Source organism: Ursus arctos, unplaced genomic scaffold, assembly GCF_023065955.2.
Source record: "Ursus arctos isolate Adak ecotype North America unplaced genomic scaffold, UrsArc2.0 scaffold_16, whole genome shotgun sequence".
Lineage (NCBI taxonomy): Eukaryota > Metazoa > Chordata > Mammalia > Carnivora > Ursidae > Ursus > Ursus arctos.
This window is the reverse complement of record NW_026622830.1, coordinates 53,169,004-53,182,193: the sequence shown is the minus strand read 5'-3', so window position 1 is coordinate 53,182,193 and position 13,190 is coordinate 53,169,004. Positions and strand designations below refer to the sequence as shown.

Sequence of the window (13,190 nt, the reverse complement as noted above, 5' to 3'; positions counted from 1 at the left end):
GGAAATATGCGTTAGGAAATTCCTATACTCAGAGGTGGTTCTTAGGGGGGAATTCAGGATGCCAATGAAAGGAGTATGCCTTAAGCCACCTGTGATTCTGTCCAGACTTTATATGTACTTAGAGCAAAAAACAAACTTACTTTCTCTCATAAATAATTTAAATGCACTTTATGTAGACAAAGTCATTCAAAGCTTTATTTTTAGCACAGTGAGGTGTAGAAATACTTAAAACCATAGCAGAACTAAATTATAGTTTCCCTGGGAAGTAAATATAAAAGCATGCAATCATGATTATAAGAAGGAAATTTAAATACTTTTAACATATTTTTCCAGTTCCTTGGTCCTTCTCTCCCCAGTCATTCAATGGGAAGTAACGTAGATTTTTTTTAAAATATTCAAATTATACATACATATATGTATATCTGTGTATACGTGTGTGTATTCAAATTAAACATACATATATGTATATATGTATACATATATGTATATGTGCATATGCATGTATTGTGTGTATATATGTACATGTGTGTGTGTACACACACATGTTTTAAGTAACTCTTGTATTATAGGAGATCCACTGTTTCCCCTTAGGATCAGATTTTGAATGTGTTCAGTTGTTGCTGTTAATTATCTTTCCATTGTTTATGATGTTTAGTTTTCCTGCTTTTAGTGACCACTCTTATTATCTATAAGATGCATGGAAAGACTGCATCCCAGAAGAGCAGTAGTCAGTATTATAATGGTTTTATTTAATTAACTGAAAAAGGTTTTTTTCCTAAAATAATATCTTTCTAGGAAGTTAAAAAAATGTTCTCCAGAATACCTTCTATCTTAATGGATTGAAGGCTGCAGGTACAGGTAATTTTTTAGATTTCAACCTTTTATGGGGCTTAAGTTGAAAATGTTGTATAGTGTTTCAGCTTATAATTTTGCCTACTTTTCAAATGTAGTACACTAAAGGGCATGACTGTGGGACTGGTAAGTTTTGAGTTGCTTTTTTACATTTGCTCTTGGAAGTGTGCAGAGGCCTTATAAGGAGTTTCAGTTTGGGAATTAGGAACAGACAGACTGTCCTTGAGGTAGGTCAGGATCTGATCTTCCTCTCAGGTCAATTAAGGTCCCTCAGTGGGACAAGCGGAGGCAGGAAGGTGCCCACAGTTCGTGTCCCAGGTGAAATGGATTGCCAGCCGGTTGCTCCTTTTGTCTTGGTTGGGGTGTCTTTTCCAGCACGGCTCCCGACCCGCTCCCCAGTCTTACCTGTTAGCCACTTGTAGACTTTGTGATGCTCTGTGCATTTAGCTATAAATGTTGCTTCATCTGTACGTGTTTTTCTTCTGTTGACCTCCTCAGGGGTTTTAGATTTATAAAAAGTAAAATGCCCGTTGCGTCTTCTGGTTTGGCCACTGTTGATTGTATTAGTTAAAAAAAGATTTGAATTGAGAAAGGTTTGACCTACTCTGAGAGGATAAAGACATACTGAGAATTAAGATTACATAGATTGTCAGCACATTAAAAAAAAGTACTTCCCTTTTGTTGGTTTCAAATAACAGAGTGAATCTGAGATAGGGCTTCAGAAGCCGGTTTAGAACTGGATCTTGGCTTCAGATCCCTGAATCCCTCGTAGTCCGCCCAGGATGAGATAACCCTGTATGAGCAGGGAGGTAACTTCCTTATGGGAGGACGTGTCCAGTCAGGGGTCCCTGCAGCCAGAGAGTCATGGATACATCCGAGTCTCCGTATTGTTTATACTGAGAATCCGTCAGGATAAGTTATGATGAGACCTACCTGCTCACTTCTGCACCAGGGGAGCTGCACCTTTGGTGAATTGTAATCTTGATTCTGGATCCCTTCTCAAGACATTCGTGTGAACATTTTTTCCCAGAGTAGCCTGTGCTATAATGTGTGTAATAGAGCAGTTTCCTGGAGCATTGCACGGGTGGGAAATGTTGCTTCTTTCTCCATTTTGGTTCTCTCAGTTGTGGATGGCTTGCCTGGCAGACATGCAGAAAACATCTGTATACTGCTGAAGTTGTTCTGCCCCCACACTTTCCTTTAAAACTCTCTGGATTCTGATTGGCTCTACACGTTAAACATACTGACTTCTGATTACGGGCTTAGGGTGTGTGTGACAACGTTGTATTTACAGTGCTGCTTCATCTTTAACTCAGTTGGGTGTTAGAAAAATAAATGTGTGTGGTAGGTGTTCCCTCAGTTCTTTTAAAAGACTTTTTGTGGAAATTTTGGAAAAATTGGATAATGAACCCTTTTTCAACCTTCTGCCCTTGTTTGTCCTATTTCTTCTCTCCCAGACTTTTGTTTCCTGGGGTATTTTATTACTTTTAAAATTTTTTTTATTTTTTAAAATATTTATTTGAGAGAGAGAACACAAGTAGGGGGGAGTGGCAGGCAGAGGGAGAGGGAGAAGCAGGCTCCCCACAGAGCAGAGAGCCCCATGCGGGGCTGGATCCCAGGACCCTGGGATCATGACCTGAGCTGAAGGCAGACGTTGAACTGACTGAGCCACCCAGGCACCCCAGATTGACTCCTTTCAATATGATTTATTGCCCAGTTTGAGGTATACTATGTGTGTCAGAACATGCCATCTAAAACATACCTGTCTATATGCAGAAAGTCAAACATAATATAATCATTATGTAAGATAGTGTTGTTCCCCAAGTACTACCATTAATAACAAAGTTCTAGCATTTTTTTCAAATGTTTAAGAATTAAAATATACCAGGATAATTAAGAATAATGTTTGGCTCTTTATTTAATTCAGCCTGAGGATAAACCTGAAAGATTAGGGGCCTTAAGATATTTTTCTTTTTTTTCTTTTCTTTTTTTTTTTTTAAGGATTTTATTTATTTGTCAGAGAGAGTGTGTGCGTGCGTGCTTGAAGGGGGAGTGGCAGGCAGAGGGAGAGCAGGCTCTGTGATGAGCAAGGAGCCCAATGAGGGACTCGATCCCAGGACCCTGAGACCATGACCGGAGCCAAAGGCAGACACTTAACTGACTGAGCCACCCAGGTGCCCCTGTTTCGCTGGAGTATTTTAGAGCTAATCCCAGACATTGTATAAAGTTTCACCCATGAAAGTTCATTGTATGTCCCTAACAGATAAAATATATAACCATAATACCTTTACCATGCCTCACATAGTTAAAAGTAATTTAAAATCTTTTCTCTCAGGGCACCTGGGTGGCTAAGTCGGTTGTGTGTCCAACTCTTGATCTCAGCTTAGCTCTTGATCTCAGGGTTGTGGGTTTGGGCCCTGTGATGGGCTCCACACTAGGTGTGGAGCCTACTTAAATTAAAAAAAGAAAGGAAGAAAGAAGGAAAGAAAAAAGTAATAAAATCTTTTCTCTAATAAAACTCGGTAATGTTTAATTTTCAAATTTCCCCATTTTTTAAAAAAGTCTTTGACCTGTCAGTTGGCATATCTCTAACATTTCCCACTCCTGCCTTGCACCCTTTCCGTTTTATTTTTAAATAACAGCTTTTGTTGATGCTCTGGAAGAAACTGTCATTTATCCTATAGAATCTCCCACATTCTGAATTTGGCTGATTGTATTATGTGATGTCATTTAATTCATAAAGTTTAAAACTGGTTGCTAGAAGTCCAGCTAGAATGAGCTTCAACTCTGGGGGTAAGAATACTTGCTGTTGGCTTCACCTCTTAGGGACGGTGACATTAATCATTTGTTCAGATGGTGGTGTGATCCTTCCACCTTGTGGCTTTTGTGGGTGTTGATGGTGGCTGCCTGGGTACTTTGTATCAGAATTGCAGACACGGTGACGATCTGATTCTGCCTTCTGTATTTGTTTGCTGGAGCCCGTGCAGAAAAGGTGGGATAAATGGATAATTCTTGTATTTACTAGCTTCAGAATGAGTTTGTTCTCTACAAGTGAAAATTATTTTTAGTCTCATAAATGCATAGATGTTAAAATGACCTATATATGTGTATGTGTACACACATACGTAGATGTTAATTTACTGCATTCTTTCTGATGGTCAGATTGCCCTTCAGAGGTATCTTCTGTGTCATATGCAGACAATGAATCATTGCCACTAGATCAAAAACTAATGACGTACTGTATGGTGACTAACGTAACATAAAAAAAAAAAAAAGATATCTTCTGTGTCCTTTGGAAATGGCTCCAGTAATGTTTTTATAGTTTTCTTGTTTATGGGCACTATAAAATAGTTTCAGACTCAGTTTGTACCCTTATTGCCGCAGACCTGAAACCAGCCATCTCTCTAAGGAGCCTTGATTCCTTGTCACGTTTTAGTGGGAAATGGTGTTCAGGGACTAGAATCTGGATACTGTGATAGGTAATGCTGGAATCTTATTTCTTCTGGGCTTTTTTAGGGTATAGAGATAGGAAGTGTGTATTTTTCAGAAAGAAAAAAAGTCATGAGTTTATCTCGATACTTCCAACTTAAATTTAAGATTACAGTGGGGTGCCTGGGTGGCTCAGTCAGTTGGGCACCTGCCTTCTGCTTGGGGTCATGGTCCCAGGGTCCTGGGATCTGCCCTGCGTCGGGCTCCCTGCTCAGCGGGGAGTCTGCTTCTCCCTCACCCTCTGCTGCTCCCCCTGCTCGTGCTCTCTCTCTCTCTCTCGCTCTCAAATAAATAAAATCTAAAGTAAAAAAATTATAAGATTAAAATGGTTTACTTCTTTGATTTTATGTTTGTATGTCATTTCTCTTTTGCTTAAAATCTTGGTTCTTAACACTAACACGTTTGTGTCATTGCTTCATCATTCATGTCTGTGAAACTTGCGTGTCATTTCAGAATAACAGTGCCAGTGTTGTCACTAACAAGACCTCTGAACGTGTTTGAACGTGGTTTCTCTGTTTCATCTTGGTTTCAGTGATGCTATTACTAAAAGCAGTGTTAGACTTCATTATAGCTCTTGTACGCCATAGGGTGTAGCGCACTGGGATGTACGGTCAGATTACAGCTCCGCGCTGAAGTTACACCACGCTTTGAAAGTTAGGCTTATTTCTTTCGTTTTTGAAGGTTAAGGAGCAGTGGGAACTCTCAGACACAACTGATGGGAGTATCGTTTTGTACGTCCACTTTGGACAGTAGTTTGGTGGCACTTACTACAGTGGAACATGCACACTGGCCTCGTGGTTCCGTTCCAGGTGGACACACAGCAGAGATGCGTGCACGCGTGTACCAAGAAACAAGTGATTTGTGCTAGTCCCAGACTGGAACGGAGAGAGAACTGGGGTACATTCATATGATGACGTGCTCTCCAGCAGTGACTGTGAAGCTCCAGGACACAGCGTGGGTGCTTTTCACAGCATACTTTGTAAAGAATGGCTAAGCCCCAAAGGATACATACTGTGTGATTTTCTTGTAAAATAAAAAAAAAAGGATGTTTTTGAATCTCCATGTTCTAATGTACACGCGTGCATATTTCTCAGTGTAGCTCATCTTGACCGCTTTATTTCACGCTGCAGCCTGCATTCCCCTGCGCGCACACTTCCTGTCCCTCCGACCCTGCTGAACTTAGTAATTTTTAAAATAACACCACTTGACAATATACCGTATAATTTAGTTATTTATGATTTTATTGTTGTCTGTCTCGCCTAATAGAATGTAAACTTCATGTGGGCAGAAAAAATTGTGTGTGTGTGAGAGAGAGAGAGAGAGAGAGAGAGAGACAGAGAGAGAGAGAGCTACAGAGTCGGTGGTAGCTGGTTGACGCCATATTGGTAGCTTGAAACCGAACAGGGTGGGTGTATTTATACCACAGAAATCAGCACACACCACAGAGCGGGGCTGCCCCCACTGACTCCGCACAGAGCCAGTTGTTACACACTCACCAGGGCGTCCTGGTGCACATCTCTGTCTTTGCACACACACTGAGGTAGGGATTCATGGTATCGGAACAGTGCCCGGCATGCAGGAGGTGCTCACTAAATTCTGAAGTGAATTTTATTATTGAAGAAATGTTGAGGTGCAAATGGCAGAAACTTACACTAGCTAAAGTGAAAAAAGGGAATATATCATTTTATGTAACTTGGAGTGTATTTAACGAATAAGTTACCGGTTGGTATCTGGAAATAAGTCTCTAGAAAGTCAAATGAGAAAAAGAAGTACCAGTAAATCCTAAAGGAACTGTAACTACCGTGGAAAATAAATAAGAAGTCTAATAGTTCTTTGATGTAGCCTTGTTTAAAATTACAAGAAGTTAAACATCAACTCCCAGTCCGCCCAGCCCCACCAGCCGCACACCCGCTGGTAGTTGCTGCATCCGTCTTTCTCCCCAGCCCTCGGCAGCCGACCACTGAGCTCTCTGACCCACAGATGTGCCTGTTGTGCACATTTCATGTGATCGGAATCCCGCATCCCGTGCTCTTCCGTGTCCAGCATCTCACTTAGGCTTCCATCCACGTGGGAGCACGTGTGGGCACCGTTGCTTTTTGTCGTGAGTGACGTGCAGCCGTGAAGACGCTGCGTTTGCCTCTGGGTGTCCGGCCCGCCGGAGCGTGCGAGCTGCCCTGGCCTCTGGCGGCAGTCGTGTGCGCGGAGCCCGGGTTCCACTCGTTCCCCAAGTCGACAGATACGTGGCAGAGGTGGACGCAGCTGCGGAGGCCCAGCCCAGCTTCTCGGCTCTTGACCCTCTGAAGCTCTCGCGGCCTCTCTTGTCCCCACTGCCTCAGCAGCTCTCTGAACGGTGTATTTTATGTGCTTTTCACCATTTTCTACTGCCAGCTGTTGCATCCGTCTTGGATTCAGAAATCTCACGTCTCTTTTTTTCATTTTACCTGTTAGAGACTAATTTTTTGATTTAAAAGAAGGAGGAAGGAGGAATGTTTTAATAAGTCAGCCATTTACAAATGTCCTTTTGTGTCAGTCTGGCCCTGATGAGGTTCAGCGTGGCTTGCGGAGTGGAGGCGTTGCTGCTGTCAGTCAGGCCCTTTGGATCGAAGTAAGAAGGAAAGAACTACGATTTCTGCCATGTCAGGGGACATGGGAATATCCACAATCAAGCATTGATTTTGCTAACAGATTTTTAGGACTTACCTCCTTTATTTAAATTCAGACATTTATAAGTCATCGAGTTTTCTGGTCTAATGTAAAAAATTCATTATAACTGTTTCAAGTAAGATAAGGCTCTGACAGTTGAGTTACTGTAGTTCTGGTCCTTGAAAAAGAAACGTTAAGTACCTTTTTTGTCCTCAGAAGAGAACTTTAAAAATTGAGTGATTGTATTTAAGATGCATTGGGCAGAAATGTTTCTAGTTTTACAGACCCCTTAGGTGATAAGGCCTGGACGTGGGGAGCCTTGGAGTTGAGGTGGACGGAGCCACTGGGAGAGAGTGAAATATGGGGAGGACCAGGATTTTGGGGAGGCATTGGTGGAGCCAGTGAAAACCTCGGTAGTCAAGATAAGTAATAGCTTGATGCAGCGTTTACAAAAAAAAAAACAAAAAAAAACCTTAATGCAAAAAAATCCATGGTGAACAAGATACTAAAATTTTAAATAAAGATAAGAGCAGTATTTTTCATTTTTCCTTTAGCCTTATGTGTTAGCTAATGTGCAGCATTGCTCCTTATTCTGTCTTTATTTCTACTTAGAGTTTAATTTGCTCTTATTTTTCTTACTTCTTTAGACAGTTGATGTTTTTACCTTTTAAATAGAAGCACTTGAAGTTTGAAATGTCCCTCTAAATACTCTCAGCTGTGTCCCAAAGATTTTGATGTTCTAGTTTTATTATCACTGTGTTCTGAACATTTTCTGATTTCTTTTTTGATTTGTTATTTGATGGGCGTGTTACTTAGAAAGGATTGCTTTCTTGGGAAATAGTGGGGACTTCACTAGGTACTGTATCTTTAAAATAGTTAGTTTTTATGTTCACTTATTATTTTGAACAGAAATATAGATGGCACAATATTCAAATGGGCAGGCAGGGAACCCTAACCCTCCCCCTCTTTAACCCGATTTCTGCTGAATTCTGTCTGGAAGAGTCACTGTTCATAATTGTGTAAATGTCTGTGGGTGATCTGTGCATATAACAGGAAGCACATATGTGCATGTATTTTTCCTTTACAATGAAATACCACAGTCTACATACTCCTCTATACCTTTTTTATTATTTGAAATATATATCTTGGGGTTCCTGGTGGCTCAGTCCTTTGAGCGTCTGACTCTAGATTTTGGCTCAGGTCATGATCTTAAGGTCGTGCGATCGAGCCTTGTGTAGGGCTCTGCTCTGGGCAAAGAGCGTGCTTGGGATTCTCTCTCTCCCTCTGCCCCCAACCCCTAGCTTGCATGTGCTCTCGCTTGCTCTCAAAAAAATTTTTATATAGACAGGTATATATCTTGAAAATGTATGCATTTTAGGACTGGGAGTTACAGTTTTCTTTTATACTATGTGGACTTTTTTCATTGATGAGTGTTTTCCAGTGTCAGTGAAGAATTTTCAGTGAGTATCTTTTTCCAAACTTTATTTACTCATTTCTTTTCTATTGACATGTAGGCTGTTCCTAGTTTTTTAGTTTTGTGAATGAACCTATGATTCATTTAAGCCTCAAACTGCCTTAAACCTTAAAGGGGATTACTGGAGGTTTCTTGGACCAGTCTGATGGAAGCTGGATCTGTGGGTGCAGTGACTTACGTGCTTGTCTTCTTGTGGGCTCTGAACTCCTTAGGGGCCAGACCTCTGTCCGTATTGTCTTCCAATCCCTGATGCTTAACTCGTTGCACCAACACAGAAGATGTGGAACAGTGCCCTAGGCACGCAGCACTCTCAAAGCCCTTGATGCTTGTAATACTTAATTCTCATAACAATTGTTTATAACTTTATTTAACTGATGAGAAAACCAAGTTCTAGAGAACAGTTTTTTAAGAAAGTGCCCAGAGTCCTATATCTAGTATGTTGCCACGTGGGGATTCAGGGAGTACTTACCAATAAGCTGAATGGACAACACTGGACTTTCAGGTTGAAGGTGGTGGAAAGATGAATGAGTTTGAGCTTTGGGGTCGTTGATTTTACAAGGTCCGATCTTAACTCCAAGTCCTTTACCTCTGTCAGCCTCAGCTCCCTCTTTCTTGAAAATAATGTTGTTAACCTTGAAAATAAAACTGCCAGTCATTTTACCAGCGAAAATGGGTTTATTTGGGAACAGCAAAGAATTGCAAAGGCAGGCAAGCAAGCAGGGAGGCAGCACAAAGGAGAGGACTGCTCTTTTATAGAGGAAAGGTGGGGAGTTGGGAGGGAGGAGGAACCTTCCTCCCGCTGGGTTAGTCAAGTGGTATCCGCCTGCAAGGTGCACCTCTCCTTGTTGGGCCTGCAGTGGGGGAGGAGTGGGGCGGTGAGAGCTACCCCTGCTGGCCTCCAGACTCCATCCTAAGTGGGGCCTCCTGTTATTAATCTTCACGACGTATTGGTAATGACCTCAGAGTTTATTAAGGAGTTAACTTTTCCTCGTAGTATTGGACTAGTGTCCTGTCTTTACTCAAGGACCGGTGGTTGTCATTCCCTTTTGCTGCTTCTTGCGCTTTGGGCAAGTTCCTAGCGTCTCAAGGCTTTTTTCCCTCATCTACAAAAGTAGACATAATTATATTCGCCAGCTTGTTGTAAAATAAGCAAGAGACACTCCATTAAAGTGGTTTTAGCATTCTTTGAATTTTTATTGTGGTAAACAAAAAACAAACAACATAATTTATCCTCTTAACCATTTTTGTACAGTCGTGTTACATATATTTACATTGTTGGGAACCAGATGGCTGGCACTTTTTATCTTGCACACTGAAGCTCTGTCCCCATTGTTTTCTGAGGTGATAGCACCCTGGGTCACACCATTTTATATTCCCACCCATGGTGCACAAGGGTTCCGGCTTCTCAGTGTCCTGGCTAACGCTTGTTATTTCCTATTTCCATTTAAAAAAAAAAAAAAGAAGAAGTAATCATCCTGATAGGTGTGAGGTTATTTTTAACATTTTTTAATGATAAAAAGTTTTAGGGAGAATTGGAAAAATGACTTTAAATTTCTTGCTAAATCGGAATAGTATCTGTTGATACCAGTGTGAGAAAACCAAAAGCATAGAGGAGGGCCTTTGAGCAAGAGGACCCATGACTGTGTATCTGTGTTTGGGAAGAAAAGTCGCCTTCTTCAGGGCTCTCCTTAGGATACAGCTGGGGGAGGACTGGACCCCTACGATGCTGCTGATCCTTCCTGAAAATGGGCAGTGTAGGTGGTAGAAGGGACCTGCTCGCCAGCAGGGCCCCCTGCCACCCACGGGCCTTCCCGTGTGGCTGTGTGGGTGTCACCGCACAGCCGATATCCCGCAAGCCACCACTGTTTTCTCAGCCGCAGTCCCAACAGGGCACTCTGCTGTTTGCTCGGTCAGGTGAGCGATCACACTGGGGGTAAACTGGATTTCCCGGGTAAAATAAGAATCTACGGCGACAAAATGATAAAGTAAGTTGGCTGTATATTGATGTTCACTAAAACAGGAGTTGCAAAGTTTATTCGAATGGTGTTAACATTCAAATAAATAATGGCTTGTTTTTCAGTGTTTGTTACTTGGTCAGTATACGCCAAGAAACCCCACTCTGTTTTATAACACGTACAGTTAGGGTGACAATTTTGGTCAGTTTCTGGCCCCGTGCTGTGTTATGCCTCTACTAGTATATTTGAAAAACTCAAGTGGCGTCTTCTTTGAGATTTCAGGAGCCTTTTTTGGTGGCAAATAACCTCCCAGCAGTTTCTAAACCTAGAATTAGCTTTCATCTCCTCTTTGGCAGAACACATGAGAAATGGCCATTAGTGTCTGTGAAAATACTCTAGTTGAGTATTGTCTAAATTGATAAGAAGTTGAGAATTTTCTGCCTCTTGCGGTTGCAGTTGCCCTTCTATTTTATGTATCTTATTTTGCTTAATTCATTGCTACGTATATTTCCTGGTGATTGTGGTGCATCTCCCCGGTCCCCGCTCCATGTCCAGCATGTACTGTGTTGGCTTGTATCCGCAGTCGGGGGATCGCGGACTCGGGAGGACTGTCATGGGAGCCGCAGAATTTAGTGAGTTGGAGTGCTGCATGGGGATGAGAGCAGCCTGTCTGTCTCATATTCTTTCTGTGATTCAGTCATCCTTTGTAAGCCGAGGGAGGCCTGTTTCCTGGTTCTCTGGAAGCCTTTGCAGCCTCCGGAGGTGGTGTCGTTACCGGTGGTGGCTTGAGTGTGTGCTCTTGGCAGGTGTCCCAGTGCTGGGGCCAGCTCTGCCGCCGACCAGTTAGCTGTGACGTCAGGCACGTTGCTTCATTTCTCGGTTCCTCGGTGTGTCCGCCTGTCAGGTGTGCCTTGTGAACTTGCTGGTTGTTGGAATTATTGATTGAGAAAATAGGTGAAGTCCTGCAGTGGGTTAGCGAAGGAGCACACGCTGGAGGCTGACTGCCCGAGCGCGATGTCCAGCTCAGCTCCGCAGGAGGTCTGTGACCTCAGACAAGTTACCTAGCACCCCATGCTTCTGTTTGTCATCTCTTACACGGGGGTAGTAGAACCTACCTCATCAAGTTGGTTATTAATACCTGAGTCCATATGTTTAAAGTATCTAGGATAGGGCTTGGCACAGAGTAAGCATTAACTTGGCATCCCCATTGTATCATTATCATTATCTTTTCTTTGTCATTAGTGTTGCTGTTATGCTATTTGCTGACTGCCACGTAGTCCCTACTCACGTGATAGGTATTGTCATTGTCCTTGTGGAAGTTCAGGATGGCGAAACGAGTCTTTCCTTGTCTCACAGATGGAACTGGAGTTCCTTTGTATCTTCCAGTTGCAAATTTAGTGCCTTCCTCAACTTCCCCAGAGTTCCTTCAGAGGAACAGAAGGGAGGAGGTATAGTAATTGTTAGAAACTCTGCAAGAACGGCGAATAACACCGTCACCTTTTGGAGTATGTTGTATTTTGATACCTATTATCTGTTTGTCTTCGGAATATGCTTATATCCATTCTTATGACTAAATTTCTTTAGTCCTTATCAAGTCTTAATTTTTGTTGATAGATTAAAATTTTCAGAAAAGTTACTTCTGTTTTGTGGTGGAAACAGGCACAAAGACATAGGAATGATAACTCTGTGAATCGTAATAGAATTAAGTTTAGGATAGCACACCCAGCTTTTGGAAGTCAGGGTGTGTTGTAGTGATCAGCTGCTAATTGGAGCTATCGTAGTCTAATAGTGTTGGTTTTACTTAGATCTAGAACTCTTGATTAAAGCAAACATAAAAGAAGTAAGAGAGGTAAATTTTGAATTCTGTATGTGTAATATGAATTCCAGTTTTCTTTCACATTCCTCCTGTTAGCTGACTTGGAAGCATTGACTAGGGCTTTCCTCTTCCCAGAAGTACTGCCCTCAAGTATTAAGGCCAGCAAATAAAAGCATACAACTGTATGAGAAATGTGCGAGTCAGACTTGGATTTGTGTGATGTGCTTTTGGTGATATTTATAAGCAGCTTTTTTTTTTTTTTTTTAAGATTTTATTTATTTGAGGGAGAGAGAGAAAGTAAGCACAAGTTGGGGGCAGGGGCAGAGGGAGAGGGAGAAGCAGGCTCCCCTGACATGGGACTCTATCCCAGGACCCTGAGATCATGACCTGAGCTGAAGGCAGATGCTTAACTGACTGAGCCACCTAGGCGCCCCTCCTCCACCTTTTAAAAGATTTTATTTATTTGCGGGAGAGAAGCAGCTTTTTCCTTAGTCGTTCTTTCCGGTGACTTTCTCACCTAAGACCAGGTTTCTGTAGGGAAGCTGTAGTGGACAGTACTGCACAGTGTATGAAGGGCTTTGGATTCCCTTTTCTCTCCCTGATCTTGCTCATCACCTTGTTTGCTGGCCTTCTAATGATTTCTGTCTAATCTTGCACAGTATTGTCACTTTTGTCATCCTGAAATTTGAAGTGGAGGTTCTCATGGGAGTACCAGAATACTACAGTTGTGTGATTTATTTTTTATGTGGGATGGGGAGAGGTGGTCTGCATGGTCTTCCTAGATTTTGTGTCAGTTTTTCTTTTCCAATTTTTATATTCTTGAAAAAGCAACATTTTCATATGGTTTACTTCTACTTATTCGGTGAATACTTACCAAGCACCTGAGCTGAGTGGGGTCTCAGAGGTAAAGCAGTGCCCAAGACTGAGGCAGGCCATGCTGCCACTGAGCTTAGTGCCAAGT

General features: G+C 42.1%; 2 protein-coding genes across 27 annotated transcripts in view; one reads left to right on the top strand and one right to left on the bottom strand.

Moving 5' to 3' along the window:
* Positions 1–13,190, top strand: part of LOC130543845 (uncharacterized) — a 407,309-nt gene that overhangs the window by 19,954 nt on the left and 374,165 nt on the right. The gene's annotated exons all lie outside the window — the stretch shown is intronic.
* Positions 1–13,190, bottom strand: part of LOC125281957 (focal adhesion kinase 1-like) — a 344,868-nt gene that overhangs the window by 199,973 nt on the left and 131,705 nt on the right. The gene's annotated exons all lie outside the window — the stretch shown is intronic.